This window comes from Plectrocnemia conspersa, unplaced genomic scaffold (assembly GCF_051122295.1).
Source record: "Plectrocnemia conspersa isolate PC_06_02 unplaced genomic scaffold, ASM5112229v1 ptg000009l, whole genome shotgun sequence".
Lineage (NCBI taxonomy): Eukaryota > Metazoa > Arthropoda > Insecta > Trichoptera > Polycentropodidae > Plectrocnemia > Plectrocnemia conspersa.
Window position 1 is genome coordinate 27,414,285 of NW_028277173.1, and position 15,665 is coordinate 27,429,949.

Consider the following 15,665-nt stretch of genomic DNA (forward strand, 5'->3'; position numbering starts at 1 on the left):
CGCTCGCGCTCGAAAGAGCAGCTTCGACTTCGGACCGTTTGACTCCGGTTCTTTTGCCGACAATGTTTGGAAGCGCTCGAAGCTGGCCGAATCGACTGAATTACCCCCACTTTACCTCCCGTTCTCGGTAACCTCGGACAACTTCCGTGAGATTTTAGAGCGGGCAGAATCGAACTCGACTATATTCTCCGTCCTTGGACAACCTTGGCCAACTTCCAGAGAGTGTAGTGCAGGCATTAGATATGTTAAATAAATTAGATAAACAAGTGTTATAAAAAAAGAAGAGTAGTCCTAAAGAAAAATAGATTTACTAGTTGTAGAAGTATGATTAATATATTGAAATGGTTAAATGTATAAGAAATATTAAAGATAAATGTTTTAGTAATAATATATTACCAGAGTATTTAAAAAGTTATTTAATTAAAAATAAAGAGGTACATAAATTTAATACTAAAAATTGAGAAAAATGAAGGATAGTTAAGTATAAGAAAACGAGTAGGTACGGCTAGGGAAATTATGTACGAATGTGTTCATTTATATATTAATATTTTCATGACAATCCACAAAAAAAAACTATAATGGATTGTCGATATGGAATAAAAAAACACTTTAATGCATTAAGAAATAAATTATATTATAAAACATTTTTTTTATTTTCTGTTTATGTAATATATAATAATATGTTAGGTTAAAATTTGTTAAATGTAAAAAATTATTAAAACACTTTCTTTGGCATTATAAATGTCTAAAAATGCTTTCATGGTTCTCCTTTCACATGTATTGCGAGTTTCAACGCAGCAAAATATCGTCGTCGGGAAGAAACCACAGTGGTTTTGTTTTGAAAGGGCCACACAGAAGAGATGTTTACGCTCATGATTTATTTAAAGAAATGGATGCTACAGGTAAAGTTATTTTAAATAAACAAATGTTAATTTTTTGATAAGCTACTTAAGTGCTACAAATAAAAGGCTTGACAGTTTCACATTGGCATTCAGAAAAGTAACTCAGGCGGGAGTGACTTACGCATTTTGGAAAGCATCAACAAAGACTTTTAACTGTAAGGACTAAATTACTTTACCACTATTCTAAACTACACAAAATACTACCGACTATCTGCTACACTTGTTTTGTATTAACTTTAACTCTTTCTATTCGAAAACCACCGCATTTTATTCGGATGCTGTTATTGTGCAATAAAACTATATATCAAACAGCTAAAATAAATATAAGTTTTATATTGCAAATACCATATTTACAAATAAGCTCTAAAAATTAATTGATATATTACACATATACATTTTTTTAGAAGGCGTAAATAAAATATATGCAAAATTTATAGAATCAGTATTTTGCAAATTTAACGGTTATCCTACGGAGCTATTTTTAGCCGTGTTTCCAGCAACTACATATTTTAACCGGGTAAATTTTTATTTACCGTTTTTATCTAATGCGATTTACATTATTTTTCCTAGTAAATTTATGAAAATATTTTTTACTGTCTTTCAAACCTGAGTTGAATCCGATAAGTAATCTAAACCCTGCTAGGGTTAACTCGTTTTTATATTAAAAGGTCAGTTAATAAATTTGTGCGTATTTTTGAGATATTTGAACCTAACTGAATAAAATACAGTTTATTAGTTTAATCTATTGATTTGCGAATTTATTTCTATCAGTAGATATGGGTATTTATTGTTTGAATACATTAGTAATATATTTCAGAATATTTTAAGCTAAAAACATTTATTATTCAGTGTTTTATCCGATTGAAAATATGTTCTAAATAAAATATATACTAACTTCTTTTATCAATAAAATATATTGTAGTTAAACTGTAATTAACTGCGGTCTATTTAATTAATATTATTAGGCATATTATTAATTTAAAAACTAGACCAGTTTTTCATGCCATAAATAAAAAATGGCTGAACCCAATAAATATTATAGTTCTGCTTTAGAAGCTTTTGAATTTTACTTTTTAAAGCTGTTTTTCAGATATCAAAAGGTCCTTAAGCAAATTATTGTTAAATAATCTGAATAAAATTACATTAAATACATGTATTTAACTGACTAAAAAACATATTTTTAATATGCTTATGTCTCTCCATATAATCGAACTCTCACGAGCTTTTTTGTTTTTTTTTCTATCTGGATTTATCAGGCGGCTGAGAAAACACACAAGATTCACAGATCTTGATTGATTTAACTTTTGTAGTATTCGACCTCAACAAAGTTCTGACATCCGTTACACGCCGAAGCCGAAATCGCATTTCATTTTGAAAAATATGGCCTCGAGTCACATCCTAAGTCTTATTTATTGCCGTACCATCTATTCGCTTACCGGCAAATTCTTTGAAGCTTTTACTTCATAAAATATATAAAAAAAGTAAATCAAAATGCGTGAGCGCACATGTGTGGATCCATTTATCAAGAAATTTGTCGATTCACTTATTTAAAAAAAGACTGACAATAAAATTTATTTCATTATAATGACAACAAATTTTTTTTAAACAGAAACCGTCTGGCGTAATTTTTCTAAATTTTATATCATGTTTTCTATATAATTCCACAAAAATCTGATTATTTACCTAATCTGCTGTATTAGATACATTTTCTTTTATTATTTAAGTATTTTTAGCTTAATAAAACCCGGATCATTAATATGAAATTACAGTACAGTATATTTTTCTATAATTGCAATTTAAATGTATTTTAATAGAAAGGAATAAATACAGTGTAAATTTATATATAATTAAATATTTTACCATATTTACTTACTTTAATTATTAAATTATTTATAAATTTAATTATTTATAAATTATTATTATTGTGTAACAATTTTTAAATTACGTATAAACAATGAGCATTGTTTGAACTATCCTTTGTAAATATCGTTGAGCCACCTTGTAATCAGCTATCAATAAAATAGATGATTTTGGAGGTGAAGCTTAAAACTAATGCAATTGCCTGTTAATTTGAATGACAGGCGTTAGCCCTAAGCGTTACAATGGGGTGAAAACAAAGTAACGAATATATATACATATATATATATATATATATATATATATATATATATATATATATATATATATATATATATATATATATATATATATATATCAAAAAAGTACGCGGAGTAATCCGACTCCTAGAAATATTAACCAAATATTTCTCCGCGAAAACGCATTCAACCACATATATATATATATATATATATATATATATATATATATATATATATATATATATATATATATATATATATATATATATATATATATATATATATATTATATATATATATATATATATATATATATATATATATATATATATATATATATATATATATATATATATAATAGAGACGGCGACATATGCCAAAATCATGCCATCATCTCGACTGTTAGTCGCGCGATCATTAACCTCGCCGTGTGCGCCTGCGCGGTCGCGCCGACGAAAAAAATTACCTTGTGACGTTTAACAATGAATAGGGCTGTCACATTTGTAATTTCCCAATTTATATTTTTTTTTATCAATTCACATTTATCACAAATAATTATTATATCATTACACTCGTAAATTTTCTAATCGCGATTTTATCTATAACTTAATTGCAAACTAATTTATAATTTGCCGATTGAGATTTTTTTTTAATGCTTCAAATGCTTCAAACGTAAATCCTAGATCTCCGTTCAAGTTCTGATACCATTTATCGATGGTTGTTAGGTGAGGCAGGTAAAAATTTAAAGTCTGTCGAACATATTAATAAGCTTTGGGAAATAAAAAGTTAATGTAAACGATTGAACTCGGGCTAAATACTTACTATTTTTTAATTATTTTTTTTTTAGAAAAGTTAACAACTCTTTTTAATCAGAATCAAAATTTGCTAATAGTGACAAGCCGCGTTGCTCACTTGAAAGTCCTTTGTCTGCTATTGACCTTACAATATTTTCCAAATTAACTATTTTTTTGTATCTACGATAAAGTTTTTGTCTTAGTGCGTGTATTATTTTTTCACATTTTTTTGAAAATAACCAAACATGATTTAATTTTCGTAATAAATTAATTTTTATAAGAGAATTGTAAGCATCAGTATTCGAAATTGACGTTGACGGGAGTAGAGACGATGGTTGGTTTTGTAAAGGGACTGAGTTAAGTTTTAATCGTTTATACCCACCTTTTATGATAAAAAAGGAATCTGGGTAAAATGGTCGTAACATATGACACTTCTCACGGATGGCTTCCATGACGTAAAATATGTTCAAGCCATATTTTCTACAATTTTAGTTCTAAAGGAAATCTAAAAAACGTGTATAATATTACTAGCTCTTATATGTAACAAAAATATTTACTAATGAAATATATTATTTTTATCATTCATATTCAATTTAAAAATAAATTAAATATGAGCTCGAAGAATGGAATAGTTAGCACGTGTAAAATGACGTGTTTTTCATGCGTCACTTTTAATAAAAAAATCTAAAATAACACAAATAATTGCAAAATGTAATATGTGAAATGATAAATTGCAATTACTCAACTGTTTTGCACTGTTTTTACACGATAATACCGAACAGGAAGCCATATTTGAATAAGTTTGTCGAATGCGCGGGGACGGGCACCACCGATCACGCGTTCGGGGTGAATGATTTAGAGACGAAGCGAATAATATTTTAAAGCACGCTAAATTTCTTCCTATAGGCCGCTCTATATTATATGATATTCCTTACTCTATGTGTGAACACAACCGGAAAAAGACTTTAACAAATTTTTTTAATACATTTATTTATTTTTTAAGAAAATATTTAACACGACAAATTAATAACCCTTTCAAAAATTATAAAATTTAAATTATTTTAATATATAATAATTTAACTGTGAAAGGGTTACTATATAAATATGAAAAATAGTTTGATTAATATTAATATTACTCCAATTATTTAAATTTCAGTGATTTTTTGATTATACATTATCATTTATATTGAATTGATCCGGAAATATTATAATACGCAACTTTTTTCAAGAGAAATTATTTTACTCTTACGAATGCAGAGAATCTAATTAAAATTATTATAAATTCTTTTCGAACCACTAACTCACATATAACTCGCAATAACTTATCTCATTTAACAGTTTAATGACTTTTTTAGAGTTATGAAAACTCGGAACTCTCAACTTTCTATTATATTTAAAAACTGTTCTCGGGTATTAAAGTATTTTATTGAATATTCGAGTCTAGTCAACGCGAATTCAGCCATTCCAATACGCCTTTGAATATGGTTTTCACATTACCGATACTTTTTTATCTCTTTAATGTGTTTTTCAGATTTAATGAATAGTGACATAATTTTTTTTTTATTATAATTAAGTATTTCTATCTTTAATAATGAATAAGTTCAACTATATTTTCGCTTAATGTTAACGCAAAATTTACACCTATTGTAATTTTCTTTTGGCGAAATATCTAGACAGCAAAATCTAACGAACTGCACTTGATGTGAGATTTTTCATGGTGGAATTGTGGTGGTACAGTTAACGACATCGTTAGAGGTCGTATTTGCGCTGTTTCCGCGAAAGCACGGCACTATTTTCAGAAAAGCCCATTATCTAAAACTTTTCTTAATTAAAATCTTATTGGTCGGGTTTGAGCGTCTCTCGCTCTTAAAGTTTTGATTTACGTTTTTTTCCCTTGCTAAACAGAGTTTTTATACTAGTTTTATATAATACAGAGCTTAAATATTCTGTAATAAAAATATTATATATTATCGAAAATATTTCCCATGTCTTAAATCTAAAATATCGTTAATGCTCTATAATTATTTTTTCGCTTTATATCGCGTCACGTAAAAGCACACCATTTACGACGAGCTTTTATAAAAAAATCGTAACGAGTTTCAATCTATAATATTCCCAATTGTAATTGCCATCTAGATCGTTTGCTCATAGCAATCTTGAATACTAAACGCGGTAATCTTAAGGTCTGGAACACTCCAGGTCAAAATTAACATTTACATTAAAATAAATGTCGTGATTGAATTATTTATTGAGTATGCGAATTGAGCTTTCGATTAAACGAAAACTAAAAGTAATATGGATTAAGAAAGGTTAATGCGATTTTCTAATTGAGAGTTGTTACGTGGTGGAATTTCAAAGGTTCAACTGTGCACAATTAAATTATTAGCCCTAATTTCTAAATGTCAATAAATGCTCTCAAATTAATTACGTGCCTCTATAAGGTTAACCATTGTAGTAAGAGTATATTATTCAGTATAAACAGACTTGATTTAAATTCCACTTAGTTTGGTATATTTAAACATTTACAAAAAAAAGAGCACAAGGTAAAAACTAAATCAATTATTCCATACATAGATAAACGGCACACTATATATATTTTTTGCCATCTTTATACCCAGATAACTAATTTATTTAATTCTAAGTTAGAAAGATACAAGCGATCGGTCGTGACACAAATTAAAAGTGTCAGAAAATTAATTGTTTTGTACATTAATAGACATAATAAAGCGTACAAAAACTAATTTTAAGAAATTAGTAAATAAAAAAAATATTAAAATTAAGCATAGGAATCAGATATAATATAATTTATACTTCAAAAGTCAAAACAATGCTTTGATATATTATAAATTCCTGTTAGGAAATAAATGATCAAATCAGGCACACAGTGTGTTTCTGTTCCATTATTATTAATAATGGGGAATAACAAATCTCAAAAGTTGTCAGAGCATTTCTCTTTTCTTTGAGGATTTAAATAAATATGAATTATTGCGAGATTTGCATAACGGCGTTATTGAATTAATGAGAGTTAATTCCGAGGGCACAAAACGATAATAACCCAGGGTCAAGGGCGCGTTCAGGAATTAGTGAGGTCGTAACGTGTTGCCCGTGAAAAAGGTGACGTAATCCTATTTGCTCGGAAACGAGTCGAAAAACGAAGCCTTTAAAGCCGAATTCGGAATTTTCTTTCGGATTACTGGCAAAAGCTCGCCTAAGCCGAGTGATCTTGCTTTTAACGCTTGGATGATAATTGAACGTCGTTTTAATTGCGGCTGGTGTGTTCTGACTCATGTTTTATTAAATTGTGTGTATGCTATAGGAGCATTTGAAAAATCAAAATTCAGGGTCAAAAACAGGGTCTGTGGAATCTAATTTATGTTAAACTTGCACGACAAAGACTTCTGGATTTTAATTTAAAAAAATATAGTTCATCTCAATGTCCAGTAGAGAACGTTAGAGATGAAAATCTGCGTTGGCTGATGATAACTCTAACCCAACAGAGCTTGAAACGGTAAAAGAAACGAGAGAGGGAGAAAAAATGCGCAATACGCAAGCCCTACCATCTCTCAAAGATAAGTACTGTGTTAAAAACATTGACATGAAATTACATATTATTCGCGCAAATTCAGATTCACTCTCTTTACAGAAAGTATTAGAGTCATTGTGAAGGTAATCAATAGACAATTTACTTTATTTCAGCATCGAAAATTGTCACGTTGTCACATTAGTAAAGGACGAAGATGATGAAGCAAATGGACGTTTTTTAAATTTATTTATTAAAATTATAAATATCATGACCTGACAGGCAAACCTAATGCGTCACGATAGTCAAAAGTACTAATACATCATAATACATACAAATATAAACAAGACAAAACAACAGACACAAATCACCTCAACAGGTGTGCATTGTCCCATACGAACTGAACCAAAACTCCATATGTGCAAGAGAAAATGTCAATATTACTATGGACAGAATTGAGCAGATAAATAGCCTCGGCCAGAGAATAGTTGGCAAGTGCTCCAGTTCTACACTTAACAGGCAAGAATAGTGGACGCGACCGAGAACTATAACCACCTTCAGGAGCCCACATTTGAAGTTGCTCGAGCACTGAAGGATTGTCTACGATGCCCTTGAGCAATTTCCAGAAGTGTTTAATTACATAAACACTTCTGCGAGTCGACAAAGAAACGTATCCCAGGGCTCCCAAAATAAAAGCACTGGGAAACAAGAACGGATAATACCCGTATTCCTTCAAGTATAAATATCGAAGAAATTTACGTTGTACTTTTTCCAGCTTCAATTCATTAAATTGATTCATTACGCCTGGGATCCAAATGATGGAGCTAGTTTCTAGTATGCTGCGGACTAGAGTATCATAAAGAGTGCGCAATACTAAAGTATTCCTGAAGTAACGCGCATTTCTCAAGATAAAACCGAGCATTTTTAAAGATTTGCTATGAGTCTCTGCAATGTGCTGGCTAAATTTCCAACGTTCTTCGAAAGTCACTCCTAAATCCTTAGTTGAAGAAAACCTTTCCAGAAAATATCCGCCTAGATGGTATGAATATTTTGGCGGCGTTAACGACCTTGAAAATGAAATTGTGTGACATTTCTTTACACTGAAAGGCAATTGGTTATAGCAAGCCCATTTCCATATAGAGTTGAGATCCTCCTGTAGGTCGTGGGAATCAGAAATCGAATGCATTTTCTTGTAAATTTTCAAGTCATCTGCATATAATAAAAAATCTAAATGCTCTATTGCTGTTTCTATGTCATTAATGAACAATAAAAACAACAATGGACCCAAATTGGATCCTTGAGGTACTACAGTAGGGGTCTTATATCGTTCTGAAAAAGAGTTATTATACTTGACGAATTGATATCTATTGGTCAAGTAATTTAAAAATAGATTTATGAGATCTTCAGAAAACCCGAAATTAGATAACTTTTTTACAAGTAAAGTATGGTTAACTTTATCAAATGCTTTTTCAAAGTCTGTGTATATGACGTCCACTTGTACACCAGAGTCCAATGATTTTGAAACATAGTTTGACAAAACCATTAGATTAGTGACAGTGAATCGAGATTTACGGAAACCACGTTGTTGGTCGAGAAGCATACACCTGCAATGATTAAAAATGTATTTATGCAAAACAATAAATAATTTTGCAGGTGATGAGATCAAAGCTATTGGCCTGTAATTGTCAATCTGAGATTTGGGACCCTTTTTATGAATCGGAGTGACTTTTGAACATTTCCACAATTCTGGAAAACAAGAGGATCTCAAAATTAAATTAAATATAAATTTTAGAGGCTGTAAAATACCAGACTTGCATCCTTTCCGAATGTAGTCTGGAATAAAATCTGGTCCCGAGGTGCAAATTAAGGCAAATAAAATTAATGGCAAATTAAGTTTCATTGACATTTAAAAGCAACATATATATTTAGTTAGAAATATGTATATTGGAAAAAATATAATTGGATGAAATTTCACTGAATTTAACTTTACTGGCGATACACATTCACTGTAACATAAATACTATAAATATTTTAGGACTTGTGAGCTTAAAAATCTTACGTTTAATTTAGCTTAAATAAAAGTTTTATTATTTAATAAATTATAAATTAAACGTTTTCTACAATTTTATCCAAAGTTTGTTCTGTTAACTGTCAACTTAAATTATATTTGAAATATAATAAAATAAGGTAATATGAAACATATGCATAGAGTATATAAATATGTACATACAAACATTTTTAATAAATTTAAGCATGAAAAACTATGCATTGAAATTATAGAAAAAGTTTATATCAATATTTGTCATTTAAAATATAAACTACTGTATTTTAAAACTAATACTTTCGACTTTACTTTTATACAATATATTGTATATATGTTATAGTGAATACCAGTTATATTTTTATTAATATAAATAAAATTATATATCTACTCAGTCCTATTTATGTAACATATATATTTAAAGTTACAGTTTATATTTAACTTTATTTATTTACCAAATTTTAATTAAAACGTTTTACTGTTATGTATCTTTTTTAATAAAAAAAATATGTAAATATATATATATATATATATATATATATATATATATATATATATATATATATATATATATATATATATATATATATATATATATATATATATATATATATATATATATATATACATATATATATATATATATATCCCCGGCGAAGGCCGAACCGGCGAAGACGGTTGCGGCGAAGAAGAAGACCTCCAGGACGACAACGACCCCATCGTCGAGGAATGCAGCTGCGACGAAGAAGAAAGGCACCCCTCAGGCGAAGAGTGCTACAGCTGGCCCGCGAAACGAGGCGATCGCTGTGAAGACGGGACCTCTGTCCTTTGCGGATGCAATCCGTGCCATCCGGAAGGGAGTGACATCCCCCGAATCAACGGCGGATGTCAGTCGGATAAGGCAGACGAGGAGCGGGGAGGTCCTCCTCGAGATGAAGCGCGGCTCAAAGAAGACGGAAGAGCTGATGACCGCGATCCAAGCGACGCTCGGAGAAGGAGCGCAAGCACGTCGACTGGTGCCCCAGATGCGCGTCGCCCTCCGAGACCTCGACGGAGGAACCAACGCGGAGGAAGTGGTCGAAGCCATCCGAGCCGCGGCAATCGAGGCGACCGACGCGAAGGTCGCATCTATGAGGACGGCGTTCGGGGGGACCCAGACAGCGATCGTCGTCATGAACAGGACGGCAGCCGTCTCACTGGTGGCGCTAGGGAGGATCCGCGTAGGCTGGATATACAGCCGAGTCCGGGTTGCACATTTCCAGATGCGCTGCTTCCGGTGCCGCGGCACGGGCCACGTCGCGTCCAAGTGCACGGACCCGCACGACCGGAGCAAGGAGTGCCACCGCTGCGGCCTCGAAGGCCACAAAGCGGCAACCTGCACCACCAATACCGGCAACATGGCAGAGAGGGCGCTGCAGACGAAGGAGTGATCCGCGTACTGCAAATAAACCTGCATGGGTGCAGGTCGGCGCAGGACTTGATGCTGCAAACGGTCGGAGAGCGCCACACGGACGTCGTGCTCGCATCTGAGCAGTACCGGCACGACCAACATCGGTGGTACGCCGGAGCGGAGTGCAGGTGCGCAGTCTACGTGCCATCGGCGCGGCTGAGGGAGGCCGCGGTCGGGACGGCCGACGGCGAGGGTTTCGCGTGGGTTGAGCTCGAGGGGATACGGCTGTACAGCTGTTATTACTCCCCGAACTCGCCCATAGACGCCTTCGCCGCGGACCTGTCCCGGCTTGCAGACGATATCTCCTCCTCGAGATTGCCAGTGGTCGTCGCCGGAGACTTCAATGCCAAGGCACCCGAGTGGGGCTCCGCACTGACGGATCGCCGCGGAGCCCTGCTTGCAGAAACAGCGTCTCAGTTGCATCTGCATACGGCCAATATAGGGAACGCCTTGACGTTCAGAAGAGGAGACACAGGCTCTGTACTGGACGTCACATTTACGAGCGCGTCGATCGCTCACCGCCTCACCGGGTGGCGCGTCCTGGAAGACGTATACTCGGCGAGCGATCATATGTACGTAGAGTTCGAGCTGATGACACAAACTCTGCGCCCGAGACCCCCGCTCTCACAGAGCGGATGGGCGTCGCGCAAGCTGGACGTTGAGCTGCTCGACGAGGCGGTCGCCGTGAGAAGAGACGCGGTGATCGACGCTGCACGTGACGGAACGTCATCGGAGCAGATCGTAGAAACGTTCAACGGCCTCTTGCGCCAATGCTGCGATGCGTCCATGCCTCGAAGAAAAGGAACGCCTCGACGGCCCGTCTACTGGTGGACTGAAGAGATAGCGAACCTCCGCCGCGAGTGTCTCATGGCACGCAGAAAGGCGCAAAGGAGACACGGAGACGCGAACCTGAGGGAAGCCTACAAGCAGGCCCGAAGAGCCCTCAAGATCGCCATCAGTGTGAGCAAGTCTCGGTGCTGGGACGAGCTTTGCGCCACGCTGAAGGAGGACCCGTGGGGCACACCGTACAGGTTGGTGAGGGGAAAACTCCGAAAAGCCACCGTCGACCCGTACTTGGAAGACGAGGACAACATGGAGCGGATCGTCGACGGACTCTTTCCCCAACATCCTGAAGAGACCTGGTCCAGCTGCGAGATCGACTCGGTCGACGAATTGAACACACATACACCGTTCACCGAAGAAGAGGTAGCCGCCGCAGCAAAAAGGATCAGCGTTAGGAAGGCGCCGGGTCCAGACTGCGTACCGAACGCGGTCGTAAGACGGATCGCTACAATGGACCCACAGCTACTGACCGCGGTCTACAACGCCTGCCTGCAGGCAGGCACGTTTGGGACATCGTGGAAGCGGCAGCGGCTTGTGCTGATCCCCAAGAAGAAGGGAGCTCCACCGGGCCCGTCCGCATACCGTCCCCTGTGTATGCTGGATGGGGCCGGAAAGCTATTCGAGAGGGTGATCCTCCAGCGGCTGCAGAGCGTCCTCGAAAATGAAACGTCAGGGCTGTCTGATCGACAACATGGCTTCCGTCCCGGCAGATCGACCATCGATGCCATCAAAAGGGTCGTATCCAAAGTAAGAGATGCATGGCAGGGCAGCCTTGGAGCCAGCAGACACGCGATGATGATAGCCCTCGATGTTCGCAACGCCTTCAATTCGGCCAACTGGGGGCTGACGGTTAAGGCGTTGACTGCGAAAAAAACCCCAGCATACCTGGTGAGACTCATTGAGAGCTATTTCACGAACAGGGTGCTGGAGTATGAAATCGGAGGCGAGAAGCGTTCCCGCCGGGTGACGGCAGGCGTCCCTCAGGGTTCGGTACTGGGGCCTTCACTCTGGAACGCCATGTACGACGAGCTGCTGCGCTTGGAGATGCCCGACGGCGTCGAGCTGGTCGCGTTTGCCGACGACGTCGCGGTCGTCGCAACAGCCAAGCGTCTGACGCAGCTACAGCAGGTCGTAGAAGAGGCGCTGCAGGCGATTCAGAGCTGGATGGCCCGAGTTGGGCTCGCACTCGCGACGGAGAAAACAGAAGCTGTATTCTTTACGCGGAGGCGCAGGTTACAACCGCCCAGGATAGCGATCGACGGCTTTGAAGTGCCCTTCAAGAGAGAAATCCGCTATCTGGGTGTCCAGATAGACGACAAGCTGCGCTTCGTCAGGCACGCCGAGGCGGCGGCGGCGAAGGCGGCGCGCGTAGCGGAGGACCTCGCCAGGCTGATGCCGAACATCGGAGGGCCGAGGCAAAACCGGCGACGACTGTATAACGAGGTCGTCCACTCGGTCCTCCTCTACGGCGCCCCGATCTGGGCGCAGGCCATGATCATAGAGAAAGCCAGACTCAGCCTCGCGAGGGTACAGAGAAGAAGCCTGCTGCGTGTAGCCTCCGCGTACAGGACCGTGTCCGAGGACGCCGTTCTCGCTCTATGCGGCACGCCGCCGTTGGATCTCCTCGCCTTGGAGAGACAGGCGATCTACAACGGCTGCGAGAAGGTGGCTGCCAGAGCTGCGACCGTGACGGAATGGCAGAGGAGATGGGACGCGTCCACCAAGGGCCGGTGGACGCACAGACTCATCGGCGATCTGTCGGCTTGGGTCGGCAGGAAGCACGGTGAGCTTTCGTACCACCTCACACAGGGAATGACCGGACACGGATGCTTCGGTATTTATTTGAAGAGGATCGGCAAAGCGGCGAGTGCCGAGTGCCTCCATTGCAACGCCGGAGAAGACGACGACGCTGAGCACACACTCTTCGGATGCTCGGCGTGGGCAGCGGACAGGATCGCGCTAGAAAGGATCATAGGAAGGTCTGCCACAGTAGACACTATGGTCCAATCTATGTTATTGAACCGAAGCTGCTACGAGGCATGGACGAACTTCGTGTCGGCCGTGATGCGGAAAAAAAAGAGCTGAAAGACAGTTCAAGACAGCGGCCCTAACGGGACAGAGTCTCTAAACTGGACGAGCCGAAGTGCAATATCGGAAGATAGTACCGGCCGTCCAGGAGAGGGCTGGGGAGAGGTTTTAGCCGGTAGGTCGCTGCTTGCAGCGGAATCCGGCACAATCACTAGCAATCTGGACGCTGGTGAAGTCTTTAGAAGATTTCCTCTCCTCACAACAAAAAAAAAAAAAAAAAAAAAAAAAAAAAAAATATATATATATATACATATATATATATATATATATATATATATATATATATATATATATATATATATATATATATATATATATATATATATATATATATATATATATATATATATATATAATTTAAAACAAAAATCACCAGTAATTGCAGTTCAGTTAAAAGAACGAATAAATTACTTCACCTGGCAGTAATTCCTTTGACGTTATATTTTTTTTATTTAACACTGCCAAGTTGCCCTTTTGCCAACTTTAATTAAACTCTCTTAACGCTAGCTTTTACCTGACTGCTTAGCAATATGTAATATTAAATACAAAAAAAAGTTAAGTAAAAAAAGTTCTCCACTTTGCCTTGCACGTACGATACATAACAAATTGGAAAAACCTTGTGCGCATTCCGTAAACACACGTGATACGTTTTCCCTGTGTGCATTTGCGTTTCATTCCCGCAAATGCATTTTCTCGACGGAGTTTTCCGGCAAGTATTTATTTTCGTTAGAATTCGTCGCACGAACGTGTCAACGAAATATCTATAAAAGTGAACCCTACGCCTCTGTGAAAAGCATTGAAAAATGCGCTAATACTGGTAGCAAAATGAGAATTTCACTACAGAAAAGTGTCACAAAAGGATTTTATAAATCACTATATAGATAAAATATGTTTGTATATAAATAAATACACATATAATATATTGCTTATTTATCATTAAATTATTAATAAATTTATGAATAAAAAAAATGAACTTACCTAAATAGGTTCAGTCAGTTGTACAACAGCATCTGTAAAAATAAATAAGGGCATTCATTAGCCAAGTAAACTGTTAATAAAATAGCTAACTTATGTAGCTTTCCCTAGCTTATACATTCTGGTTTATTGACTCGCCATTGTTTAGCATTTGACGGGTTTGTTTGTCGTCTGGAGCGGTTTAATATGACGCCAACGAAACAATCGCTTTGGTTCTTTGCTGGGAAGATTCCAAAGTGAATTTCTGACAAAATCCTTTTCTAGCTTATGAGGTACGCTCTTTATACAAACTGAAATCGCTCGACAACACTATGAAATGGATAACACATAAATTTTAAATTATGATATGAAGCAAAATTATCATCTTAAAGATTAATAAATAATCTTTGATAATAACCATATTTTGTATTGATGATTTATTGATGTTATTTACAGTTTTGCCAATTTTTTGGGCTCATATGCATTACGTATATTATTTTGTGTGAGTTCAAACTGAAACATATTTAAGCGTATTTAAGTGAGGGTTTTCTTAGACACAGAATTTTCACTTTAAGTAACATTTGTACTGGCGATTATAATCTTGAAAATAAGCTTAGTGTAAGATATAAAATAATTGAGGAACATAGTTGAAGCTAATCTATCTACAAGTGTACGTAAACTTACTGCAGATTTTTTTCCTACTATTTAACGATATTTAAAAAAATATAAAGATTAACCATTACATAATGATAAAAAACACAAAAAGGTCATGTTAGACCAGAGCATATCTATGATCTGATTAATTAACGCAATATAACTAATGTGACGTGTTGGTGATTTTGGAAAAATTCGAATTAAATCTGTGCCATGTAAATACTTAAAAAGCGTCGTCCAGAATCGATTAACGCCGTGTCTTTAATTTTAATGCATGTGTCAAACATGCATATCTCCAAGTCCAAACATAGCATCGAAAT

At 36.6% G+C, this 15,665-nt stretch overlaps 1 protein-coding gene across 5 annotated transcripts in view; it reads right to left on the reverse strand.

Annotated features, from left to right (window-relative positions):
* The window catches only part of LOC148232495 (metabotropic glutamate receptor 2-like), a 671,990-nt gene that overhangs the window by 396,867 nt on the left and 259,458 nt on the right, over positions 1 to 15,665 (reverse strand). For all 5 annotated transcript variants that reach the window (XM_088191656.1, XM_088191652.1, XM_088191653.1 and 2 more), the window contains one exon: positions 14,716 to 14,747. The gene's annotated coding sequence lies outside the window, so the exon portion shown is untranslated. The remainder of the gene's footprint in view (positions 1 to 14,715; positions 14,748 to 15,665) is intronic.